We start from the raw sequence: 14280 nt of genomic DNA on the forward strand, positions 1-14280 counted from the left end.
ATGTAGTCAATTTACATTCAGAACTAATACCAAAAATAATCTTCTCAACTATTTAATTTCATTTATTTTTCATCTAACCAATTTACCTATGAGATATCGTTTTGTGCACTAGATTCTTGGGCAAGGATTACAGATTCTTGATGTAGGCATGCAACCACAACTTTATAGCCTTCCTTCAATGCAATTTTTCTATCTTCATCTATGACCTCCACATTGAAATTTGTGCCTTGTGTTTTTTTCTTGATAACGTCAATTTTTCATGTATGGTTTCATTAAACAAAATTGTTTGCAACATTATATTAAAAAAAAATAAAAAAATCATTGCTCTAGTTACAAGTCGAGACTACAGATTCATATAGCCACCAAAGCCAAGTTTGTGTTGGCCAACCTTTTCTACTCTCACTTTTGTAGCCACAGATGTGTCCTGCAATCTATGAACAATTTCAAACATCTTAGATTATATATTTATAAATATCAATAATTAGTGTATGATTACAATGTATTTAATACTATAATGACATACTGCATTTTGCCTTGTGTTGCTTCATTATCTCTATCTTCACATAGCCTTTTCTCCTTTGCATCTTCTATTATTTCATTCCACTCCATCAGTGGAATCATAGGAGGACAGTCGTACTTTGGGTTATCCTTAAGAGCCCTTTTATATTGATCCCTCATAGTCTTTATATGCTTTGCTGCTCTTTTCATAAGTAGGCCAGTGTCAAAAATATTTTTCCAAAATTTCTCTTCAATAGATGCAATCAGCTAATTTTTTAATTCCACAGCTTGTAAATTCCACCTTTTTAAAAACAAATAGATTGTTAGATCAATAACTTTAATATATTACAATAAATAGAAGAAAAGAAAAATTATGTAGCAATGATATGAAACTACGTACCTTTTATGTATGATGGGTCCAAATAGTCTCAATGTCATATGAAAAAGATGTTCAAAGAAAGCATTATTACCTACAAAAACATAAAGGATTTATAGTCCAAAATGAGTAATGTAAAAGTAAACTAAATTTACACTTTAAATAATATCAATTTTAAAGCACCCGAAAGCTTTTGTTCTTTCAATGGAAACATAGTTTTGTTATTCAGCAATAATGTCCCTTCATATGAACCGGTACTAATCACATGAACTACTCTAGGAAATAGATCAGCTTCAGTAATACTGGTCTCTGTTGGTCTATCAAATGAAACATCATAAAAATTACATGACAATTTTAGTACTACCCTCTGTTAGTCTACCTCCCTGCCTATGTCCATGTCTCTCTATGTGTGGGTATATATATATATGTATGTATGTATGTATGCGTGGTGTGTGTATGCATGTGTTTGTGTGCATGCAGGCTTCTATAGACATCATTTAAGCACTGATATGCTACTTTTTTGTTCATAAACTTGTAGAAAGACATTACAAAATATAGCACATTGCAAAATATAGAAAAATAAGGTTTTACCAGTTCTAGTGGGCATAGACAATGATGTTTGTATGGTCCTTGTTGTCGACAATGCAGCAGACAATAGTGGACCACCAACCGAAGGAGGAGTCCACACTTCATCATGAGCTAAAGAATAGAATATTTTTAGCAAAGACATTTGCAATGGATTAAGATAAAATGGGATACTAGTGAGAAATGTCCACAAAAAAAAGGTAAGTGTTATAATGTTGATCAAAGCAAACAAAGTGTTAGTTATATGAAGGTACTGTGCAACAACCCTAACCATGTTCACCATGTGATGTCGCAACTGGCACATATGTCTATACAAGAACACATAAAATTAGAGATCATGATCCATAAGATACTATAAAATGTTAATATCTATTGAACTTCTATTATTGCTTTAGTTGAATTACTGCTTACCTTCAAAGATTGGATTCTATGGTCCAATTCTATTCTTAGTGCCTCTTTCTCCTCATTTCTATCACCCTTGATGATAATGTTAACAAGTTCATCAGTGTATCTTTGTGTAATTTTTTGGGTAATGAATATAGGGTGCTTTTTCCTATCATTTCTGACATCAAATATTCATATACTTTCATCAAAATAACTCCAAAGCCATAAAGAAAAGAACATAATAATATTACATTTGTTTCTATATTAACATTAAAATTTACCATAATTAATGTTTACCTCTATTGAAGGTGTCTAAGATGGTGCATCCATATCGCCCTAAGAAAAAAATTAGTAAGTCTTAGAAATCAGCAACGAAATTAAAGTAATAGACTTACCAAAAAAATATTAATAATAAAGTAGATTTTATATGTAAATCATTTTTCTTAATTTAAAAATCTAGCATAACTAATATTTATATCTAAAAAAATGTTTGACATGTTTTACTTAATGTTTATATGTGCATGTATGGTTTGGAAAGAAATATTTGGTCATACAAGACCCCATCATAGTTGACATTGATCCTACCTAGACATTTCGTTGATTGTCATGATCTTCATCCATATCATCATCATCATCACCACCATCATTGTACTTGTCACTTTGATCATCGTCATCACCACCACCATCTTCATCACCATCATCATCCTCTTGATCACTATCATCATCATGACCATCATCGCCATGATCATCACCATCTTCGTCACCATGATCATAATCATCATCATCACCATTATCATTAGCATGACCAAAATCATCACCATCTTCTTCTTCTTCATCAGTAGGTAATTGTCATTCCTGATAATCATTTAATTCTTCTTGTGCTTCTTCAATATCTTCTTCTTCGATCACATTATACTTTACCGGCCTTCCTCTTGGGTCATGTCTAACCACAAATAACCAACCTGGTTAGTGTGAAACACCAAAGTAAAACACTTTCTTGCATTGGCTTGGAAGAACATAGGGCTCATCTCCGATTGGCTCAAATGACCTTGTATTAATCACAGTAAATCCATTATCGTGTTCAATAATAGTCCTCTTGGAATCAGTTTGATTTAGTTGTAACCTAAACCATTTGACAGAAAATAGAACTATTTTGAATGAATTAAAGTCGCACTCAAGTATATCATCTAAAATGCCATAGTACCAATTTTTAGATTGTTGAGGATGTATGTCAGTTCTAGATGAAATATTAGTGATTGTGAAGACAACACTTATCCCATAATCACACGTTTTCTTCATTTTATCTAACATTTTTGTGCGGAATTTATAGCCATGGTAATACATAGCTTTTTGGTATTTGACCTGCAATTATTCAAACATGTCAAGAATCTTCTCATTGATCTATGAGTTGATATTAAACTTATGTCTCATGATTAATAATCTTATGCATACCTTTTTATCTCTTAAACAAAATATAGAAATCTCCTTGAACAATTAATTTTGTTATAGAAATCTCCAACAGCACAAAATATAATCTAGAAAATTGAAGATATCAATATGTTGAAAGATAACTGAGTTTTAGTCATAAATATAATGAAGGAACCAGTGTACCAGTGTCGAATTAAAATGAGTTTTGAAGTTACAGTCATATGCCTTGTGTGAATGCCAAAAAATTATATGTAGATAACATTAAAAATAAAAGTTGAAACCTGAACAAAAATTCCTAGATGATGAAACGTCACCTTATCAACCCCCAATCAAACCTTGCTGATGCTTTGATGCCACCTGATGGATTTATACAAAGTCATGTGTGGTGGCACATGATGAAACAGAGACTAAAAATTATATTCCTACCAGTTTCCTATGAGTGAGCTCAGCTGCTGCTTTCACACTACCAAGACGATGATAATTTGAGGCAAATTGTGTAGTAATAACTCTTCCTTTTATCAAAGTAATCTTTCTCAATAATCCTTTGGCAACATCTGTTTCATTGGTAGTTCTTCTAGGTGAAATAATGTGGAGTCTCTCATCATCTGACAACAAAAAAAATTTCAGCAGGGAGCATAATCTAACAACTATCAATTACATTTGATATTCCAAGCACTCTGATGGAGCATAGAGAAGCTAATCAATTCCTGAGCATGACAAATAAAATAGTAGTTTTATAATTCACTGACACAGATTAAATAATAATTATCTAAGAAGTATTCAGTTATATTAGACACAAAACCTTGATCCTTGGGAAACAACCATCTATTCATTGATTTTCTACTAAGACACTGAGTTAAAGGTATTCTATTTCCATTTTTCATTTGACATCCTACTAACAAACAAATAGAAAATATTTTTCAAACTATATCCACAAAAATCCTCATCAAATGGGTATATGAAACTTCAATAGAACAAAATGTTATGTGAACTGTAGTTAAATAATACGGCTCTAGTTTCTAATTAAGATTTGCAACTATTATACCCCATTGCAATTTTATTTTCAAGCTTCTTATGCAAAAGGATTTGTTGGAAAACGGTCAGAGGTCATTCAGTGAACTAGAAATTGAAACCTTCTTGAAATCTAGTCAAAAGATTGATGTTAGATATTTTCTAGGGTAATTGAGGGATACAAATCCCTATAATCATCTCAATCCACATATATGATGTGGCTTTGAAGTTTTGAATGGTTCAGAAAGATACATATTTAATATATAAGCTTCTCAAATATAGAGTAAAGAATTGTTTGGTCTGGCATCTCAAAATTCTCCCTTGATCCCTTAAAATCAATAGCATTCTCATCTTCCAGGGAGCATATATGCTGGCAATAATATCAAGCCCTAAAACATAGAAGACAATGGCATAGCATTGCTAAGATACATGTTGGTAAGGATAGATGGGAGAAGGGTGTGTGGAGATAGCAGGACCTTTTATTAGACTGAGATACAACACCCATCCAAAAAAATGCCACACTCTTAGAGTGGTGTAGGATATTTGTGGAGTTTTTTGCTTGTATAAGATTCCCAAGCTTCACCATTCATGGATTTTGTTATCTTTTCATTGCTAAAACTTAGTTGTTTCTAAGATTTTAATGCATTCACCTTCAAGTACACAGTCGAAGTTCTTCAAAGTTGTATCATAAGTTCAGTTCCTTCTGAGGGATTCCTTCTAAATTCTTATGCACGGAGATTTGTATGTGTGTAAAAAGATAAAGATATTGTTAAGAAGTCGAGGGCATTGAGAAAGACTGAATGGATAAGTAATGCCTTCATTTTCCCAATCCAAGCATTGATATAGAAACTAATCTATATGAAAAGTGGCAAATTTGGAGAGGACCCATTTCTGAAACTTCAAGAATCGATTGAACTCACCATAAAATACCCAATATCTACTATTAAATTTTGGGTTACCCAATTCAAGCACGCTTATTGAAAGGCATTATATTATTGACACAGGGCTCTCAAATGGCCAAGTCTAAAAAAATATTTAGGATTCTGCAACATAAGAATTCATGCTCAAGATGTTAAATTTTGGATTACCCAATTCAAGAAGGCTTATTGAAAGGTGTTACATTATTGAAACAGGGCTCTTAAATTGCCAAGTTTGCAAAATATTTAGGGGTTTGCAATATAAGAATTCATGCTCAAGATGTTAACGTTTATACTTCACTTTGATAGCCTCTCTTCATTTTTTATCAACATAAACTAAGGTAGCAAGAGTCTAAACCATGAACAGTCCACAACAAGTTTTTCCAAGAGATATTGGGAAGTTTTGGATCTCTACAAGTTGTGTTTCACTGTCCCCATCTCTTGTTGCATGAAAAAACAATCTCGAGGGCTGCATCATTGGCCTCTCATATGGCCCAAGATCAAGCCTCAAAACAATATTTTGTCTCATTGGAAATCCATGTGACAATTATAATGTAGTATATCTCAGATCATATTAAATCCTCTAGCTATCGATAGTTTGGCTTAAAATTAGGCATTGCCTAAATATGAAATGTTAGGTACTAGTAAAACCTGAGATTAATTGTTTACGTTTAGCCTACAATAATTCTCACTGCAATTGTGGGTTTCATGGAGTAAAACTAATCTTCCTTACCTCCTTAACCATTTGGAACTAAGAGATATACTGATGAAGAGTTTATTTTCTTTCATTGTTCTTTGATTAAGACCATTAATATTTGGTAACTTATGCAGGAGAGAAATAGATTTAGGTCTTATTTTGTCTCTAATCTCTATCTACCAGATGAGGGAAAATTTAATATGATATAGATGGAGGACAGAAAGATAATGTTGATGAAAGATCAAGTAATACTACCCTTAAGGTGAAACATGGAAATACTGAAAAGAGAATCTTCGAAAGCTCCATCTACACCTACATAATATAATGGGTAAAAAGATACCATAACAACTGAGTTACATATGCACAACTTAACTACCAATCAAGGCATCTTTGATCAATGTCCTTGTTTTTGTATTCATTCTAAGTTACTCTTTGATCCAAACTAGTTATAGGTGAGTAAATTGCTCCATTTGTAGGGTTATCAAAAAGAGTTATAAAAGTGAATTAAAGATGCATTTAGTGTCTCTGTCAGAAGGTGTTGTGATGATTATGCAATAAAGATAACAGTGGAGCCTCACAACTGGTGATCTAAGTTCCCATGAAGACACTAAGAACTCACATCCATGTGACTTAAATAATCAACTCCATATTCATGCATTGTGATCCTCGTGATTGACTTAACTACCATTTGCAACCCAATTTTTCTTATAAAATAAAATTAGGGGCAATAAATATGCATCATCAATACAACTATACATCTAAACTTTTAGGGCTAGAACAAGGGACTGTGTAGTAGAAATGTATGTGATAGGACATAAGTCAAGATTGTTACTAATACTGAGTTGGCTGCATTTTGAACTCTTACAAATTCCGAAAGGAATTCTCCCTCTTATATTGACAACAATTTGAGTTATAGACATGCGATAATATCAAGCACACACTACAAATTTTATTTATCTTTTACAAAAGTATTCTATTAACTATTACTTATGCACTGAACTACTACTTTACAGGGTAGGAAATTCCAAATCCATTCCCTATATTGATTTCCATTTCTATAAATTGACACAATCAGAACAAAAATGTCCAGCTAACAATCTATGCATTGCAATGTCATAAAATATTTTGAATCTTTGAAAAAGCCTAGGTCAACATACCTATTTTAGCAAATAACCCTTCAATGTCTTTAACAGATCTCTCCAAATTAGAGAGAGGTTTGCAAGCCTGCTCAGTCAGAGTGTTTCTGCTCACCATACAACATCCCTAATGTAAGTCTCATCTAGGAATATCCTATAAACTACATCTACTAAATAACACTACATGCATACAAACCTACTTTCTGATCGTTTGATATTATGTATTCTCTTTCTTTAATTGCAAATTTTTCCTATTTGTAATCTTCCTTTAAAGCTGATATTCTTTTCCTGGATTGCTCGAGAATTTTCTATACACTTTTAGATACAATTCAAAAAGGGGATCTTCCAAAACTAAGTTACTACATAGTGACACACAATCCTCCCTTAATTTATGACCATTCAATTATTAGAAAACTCAAATAATAAATGTCTTCTAATGACATTAAAAAACAAAAACTATATAAAACCTCCTTTTTAGCATTACAATAACTATCTTGAGCTTCAATAGATCATACACCTCTACCGTAGGTGGAAATTGTCATTAATTGTTGCAAATCAATTTTTATGCAAGCAAAAATGAAGATGGAACAATCATATATCATCTAAAACATCATTTAGAATGATTCTGTACTTGTAGAGCTGAGTAAAATACGATTTATAATAGTGAGAAAGAGACAATCCTCAATGTATCTTTGTCTCGATGATAAAGTAATATTTTTGTAAGTTAGATTACCTAATCGGTGCAACTGAACAATTCATTTTGTTGGAAGCTGCCAAAGAACTTAAACAAAAAAGAAAGAGCATAATAGTTGAATATAACTACCCTACAATGTTTTCATTCTGTCACTATCACTCTTATTCCAATGGTTCATGCCTCCTTCAAGAACTCTCTTAGGATAAATATGAAGATCTCAATAACCTCGAAACCCATGAAACTCAGAAACCATCTAAATAGTTTTGATCACATTCACATTATCCATGAGCAATGGAGTACATGACTTCATAGAAACTAAACAATAAATCAATACAAGATTTGAGGATTGTACTTCTATAGTTGTTAGGAAGTAGTATATATATGCGAAAGAGAGGGACTTCCAAAAATTGTCACTGATCACAAATCATAAAATCAGAACAACTTTCTACACAACTACTCTCCACACATCGGTGTTGATACCAGAACACAAGATTTAAAGACAATATTTAGTATTAAATCTTATTCATCTATTCTACAATTCTTAGTCTTTTAAGAAATAGCTCACAGTGGGCATATGTCTCCAAGAAAAGTGCAAATGAAATTTAACAACAAAGAGCAGTAACTGTAAAGATGATAATGCATTTCCAAAAAAATTGATTTTGAGCACACAATAATCCAAGTTTTATCAAACATCAAGAACTCAAGGCATTCATCTATCGCCAAAACATTAACAATGGAGAAGCTAGCCAAAAACGTTTTGACACTTCACTGAACTACAAAAAACAATTTTTTCTTTCAAGTCTTTTCCTACCAAGCAAAGGATGGGATTGCCATCTCTACTTCAAATTTTCATTATAGCTGAAGAATTAATAAAGGAGAAGCGAACCAAAAACTTTCGAGGCTTCACTAGAACAGAAAACTATTTTAGTATTTCAAGACTTTTACCAAGTAAAGTATGTGCTTACTAACTTCTAGATTTATGAAGCTTGCTAAAAAAACGTCTATTATCATCCATTAGTATGAATTCAATATTTGGACATAGATCCAAATGGGTGAGAGAAAATCTGAGCCGCAAAAGGGACAACGCCTTACAGAGAGAATACAAGTGTCTAGTGAACTAAACTTTAAGATATAACTAGTGATATCAGAAATATAAATTTTCCACAGCTTTATCCTTGCACTTAAATATATGCTAACCCTGAACCTAAGCATCATCTATAAAACAACTTTGTGACCTGAAAGAATTAACAGTGGCTCTATTTTTTAAATTGCGATGAGTAGAAGAGAAAGAGAAAATGTAAAGGCATTGAATAGCTTTGGAATCTGCCTCTGCAACTTTCTGATAGATAACAAACTTGGAATGATATCTAATGACCAGAATTTAAATATGCAAATAAAATCCTCATTCTACTGCTAAATTGGACAATGGAGGCTCTTGCTTGAAGAGGAAAAATTGGTAATATAGTTTTGGCCTATTTTGCATTGAAATTATTCCAAAGTGGGGTATAAGGACAACACAACCAGTCGAGGAAGTGGTCATGGAACCTTATACAATTATCTTTAGATAGGCTAAGATTGGGATAGAGAAATCTCAGCTAGCAAAAAGTACAGTGCAATTGATGTTGCACCCATTTTCTATACCAATTCTTCCAAGTCAAAACTAATGGATAGTGAGGCAACTGTGACAAACAAAAAATTACCCCCATAGAAAACATGAAATTTGTTGAGCCCTATGAGTGTAAAGTTCCCATTAGATTAAGCAGTCATGGCCACATGCTTTATTTTTAGTCACCAACAACATGATAATATTGGAACTATAGGGTGGTCGATTCTTACCTCCTTCTCCTCTCCTATTGACCCTACACCAAACTCCCACCCATTGTAGTCACCGCGCGCGCGAAAAAAAAGTTAACACTGTTGTGACCTTTTATTATCACATATGTTCTAAAGGTCAAAATTTAACCAATTTAACCATGGTCAAAATTTCAACCATATCGAGACCATTTTTTCAAAAAAAAATGAAAATAGGCCTTTGGTCAAAAAATTTGGTCGAAAATGGGGGCCTAATGTACTAGTGAGCTATTATCAATCATTGGCTTGTTGATCACTTTAATGTCATAAACATTTGGGGTGTTCCAATCAAAAGGCTCTAGAAGAATAGTTCCCATTTTCTTTTTATTGAGCTGTGAATCCAAGACCAGTGTGTCATCAATGTATTTCTTTGAGAAAGTCCTCAACCTAAACAACTTCATGTTTTTTGTTCTAATTTGGCAATGCCTCCATAAGACTGCATCAAAGTCATCTTGACAATCTGCTTATAAATCCTCAAGGCAAGGGAGGTGACCACCATAGCTACTAGTAAATGTCTTGTTTAACTTACCTCTTGGTGTCAAAATTGGGCCTCAAAAAGTAAAACTTTCTTAGTTTAAGGATTTCCAATTTGGTACTTGCATCTTTAGCAGTTGCCAAAGTGCACTTCTACCCTCTACATGATAATGAGAACCCCACAACTTTTACCTTTTCTATGGAAAATGCATTATGTACATCCAAGATTTAATTGTAGAACTCGAGCATGATGATTTGATCACTATAATGTTGAGGTAGTAGATAGGGATGTCATTAGAACCCATACACATGGATAGAGGTGTGTCACCAACTCTTTATGAACCACATCCCCCATGGCTTGATAAAGGTTTTCTCCTTTTTGGAAAATTAAAATATGGGGTCCCCTTGTAGGCATATTATTGTGTTGTATAGGAATGTACCATTAGCCTTGCAAAATATTGCAAAACATATTTCAAAATTCAACCCCCATGTGGTCTTTAGTCTCCAATGCTTCATATTGTCAACAAAAATCTATCATCCAAACTACTTAAGATTTCATATAAAAATTGTCTGGTACAACTCTTTTAGTTGTCAACCAATATTTTCAAAGATCATTTGTGCCTAGTCAAAAAAGATAGTAGATTCAATAATGCTGAGATTAGATAATACATCCTTGGGGAATATTCTTTCACATTTAATTCCATAAATATGCGACATAAAATAATCATGATCCCTTGGATGGGAAATATGACTTTTTTCCTAGAGATAGTGGGTGAGGAGGATTATCCACTATGTGTTCACTTATCGCTTGCATTCATGCTTCATTGATTGATACTCCCTAAGGGTAAAGACCTTATTGCTCAAAGTCATGTACTTTCTTCTAGAAGTCTGGAAGACTATGGTTGTGTTGATAGAATCAAAGGAAACAATGATAGTATTGTCTGGTAGGGAACAAAATCATGTAGTTGGTGATTAATTATTGTCCAAGGTGTTGCTGATTTTTGGACAGTAAATGGATGTAGGAAAGAAGCATTTCTAAACTATCCTAGACTAAGAAGGTTGGTATAGTATTCGTATTGAGAAACATTTACTTTGTGTATATCTTCCTTGCTTTCCTCTTAAGTTGCATTCTTTGATGTCTATGTCCATTAGAAATCAAACCAAGTTCTCTATCTTCAACACTTGGAGCACATCATCCTTCATATATTTCATTGTTAGCACTACCTTTTCAAACTCTTTGATCAACTTTTCTCTTCGTTCCCATGGGTTTGATGATACTTGTGTTGGGTTTCCACTGGTGTGGATGATGAGGAAGCTATGCTCTCAACTCTATCTTTTCCTATAAGATAATATTTTATTAGTATACACAGCCAACACAATCTCAGTAAAACCAAAATTGAATTATTACTTGTGTCCAAGCCTCGGGGTTTCTAATTACTCATTCACAAGTTACTTAATGAGGATTAAGGAAACTTGAAGCTTTGATATTGAAATCCATAATATGTTCTCAGGTAATTGATGTTGGAGTAGGATTAAAGAGGAAAATATTCCCCCAAAAGATAATCACTTGATGAACATTATAACAAGGGCTTGGGTATGAACAAATAATTTCTTTATTAGCAACTATGAGAAAAAGAGTAAGTGGTAGAATGAGATCCTAGAACCTTACAATCTAATGTCTAGTTTTGAATAAAGGGTGTCAAACCAAAACTAACAAGGGTACTTTTGATGTGCGACCTGTTATTAGGCCAGTGTTAAAGAGGGTTTCAAGGGAAACCCTCTTTTCAACTACAATTTTGGACAATGGACTTAGTCGGGGGGGGGGGGGGGGGGGGGAGTACTTCAAACACCAAAGGAAGGATCATGAAAGGCCAAATTAGGGCATCAAAAGATAAGCTCCAAGGGAACTTCCTTCTACACATTTTTGATACAAAAATCGCTAACCTTTCAAAAACCCTTTCAAAGATATGCCCCAAAGGTGTCTTAGATCCAAGAGGAAGAAGCCCAAAAACAAGACCAAATTTAGGCAAGGTAGAACACTCAACAACCTATGACTAGGATACACACCAAAGGCAAATTTCCTGTGAGTGAGGAAATGGGAGGACATTTTTGCCTTGTAAAAAAGGTGTTCTATTCAATGCAATTCTGTAAGCATTAGACATCTGTGGAGCAATCTTTACGGGGTTCGTGTGTTGAAAGAAAAATGTGAAGCATCTCCTTCAACTAGCCCTCTATAAATGGGCAGTATGGTGTGAGATTGACAAGAGTAGGGGACGCAAATGGCATTTTGTGACAGTAAAATGTGCAATGTAATCCAGTCTAATGACATTACACCAAAGGCATTATCGGTGGAAGGCTTTAGGTTTTCAATAAACCTCATGAAAGAAGAGCATGCCATATTTAGTGTAAGCACCTAAGCGTGGGACAACTCAAACCACTGGAAGAAATGAAATAATCAACCAAACATATGAAAACATAAAAAATGTATGAGGTAAATACTAGTTTAAGTGCAGAAAGTGCTAGATTCAGAGCCAGATGCGAGAGATGGAGTCCAGTGTTCCAGATGAGGAGCCAGTGATAGGAAAGCAAGCAACATTGGCATGGGTTGACCCAAGGTTCTGTAGCTCCAGCTACTTCGCGTGCTCAACAATGAAATTGAAAACAATTTTTCATGTTAAATTTAAGCCCGTGTTGGTCAAAATTTTGACCAACATAGGCTTAGATTTTAAAAAACAAGAAAATTTTCCTTCTACAATCCAACCAATCAAAACCTTATTAATTGATGGTCAACATTTTTGGTCAAAAAATGACCTCAAATGTACTAGTGATAGTAAATAATCAAAACCATTATCGTGTTTTCTAACATTGTTTCTAAGGTTAAATAGTTGATTTTTCTAGGTTCTTGTAACAATATTTGTAATAAGAATAAATACATGTTTTAATACATTTAAAAATAAAACAAATTTTAATACATTTAAAAATATTATAGAAACATATTTATACATTAAAAATATTTTAAAAATACTATACAACTAAGTAAAGTAAAATAATATATAAGAAATCATAAAATAACCAAAACCAAAATTTCACTTACCTGATATGATCAAACAAGATGAATAGCTCTAAAGCATTTCACAAATCTTGGAACCTATTTAGTGCAAATGATCCCTTTAGGAGATTCTTTGAGGTTTATATACTTATTCGGGTGTTTGACCAAACACTTCAGCCAAAATCCCTTGTTTCAACAAAATCAACCTTGTCACATATGTAGCACATGACGTTTGTCCAACTAAAAGAGGTTTGACCGAAACCATTTTGGTTGGACCTACTCAGTTATCCTAAAAGGTGACATAAGTTTGTTCTTTTACCCTAGTATGAACTATGTTTTGTGTATGTTTATTCAAGCATCATACTATATATTTTAGACGTGACATGTGATTAATAATTTAAATGTTTTAATATTCTCATAAACGAGTCACCCCTTCTTCGTAGTGTGCAGTTCATTATTATTCCACATAGAGAGAGAGAGAGAGAGAGAGAGAGAGAGAGAGAGAGAGAGAGAGAGAGAGAGAGAGAGAGAGAGAGGGTTGATGTGAATAAATGATGATATAGGGAATCAAGTTAATTGAGCATGTATGGAGATGTGGACACAATGTCTTGAAACCATAAGGTCTACATTTTAATCAAGTTTGCAGATAGAGAAAGAGATACATACAAATTGGCAATGTAAAATATTTGCCTAGAAAAATGTTTTGTGGAAAACACATTAAGAATAGGATTTACATAAATTGGCACAATCCATATATGTTTTGTTCCATATTAAAGACCATGGGAAACATTGAGCCTTAGTCATACATATAAACAAAAGGTTTGGATAAATATTGTAAGCCAAAGACATGTTATTCAGAACACTAAAATAATTCTCATTTTTTGATTTGTGCTCTACATCAAGTTTGCATGTGGTGATACATAGATAAAAATACCACAATTCTATCGATCACTCTAATATCTATCTAACTGTATAATTTATTTTGGATCTTGAAAATGTTAAGCTTTCCATCTCAAATTTCTTTTGTGTGCATTTTTTTTTTCATAAACTAGCATATGGTATATTGGGCCTAAATTTTGGGACATTTGTCAAAATTTTATACAAATTACATTTTTCAAAACTAGACTCTATTCTACAAACCTTAAAAAATACAAGTTTTAAATTTTGAATTGTTTTAAAT

The sequence above is a fragment of the Cupressus sempervirens genome, chromosome 5, assembly GCF_028749045.1.
Source record: "Cupressus sempervirens isolate cs-2001-9-10 chromosome 5, ASM2874904v1, whole genome shotgun sequence".
NCBI classification, from domain to species: Eukaryota; Viridiplantae; Streptophyta; class Pinopsida; order Cupressales; family Cupressaceae; genus Cupressus; species Cupressus sempervirens.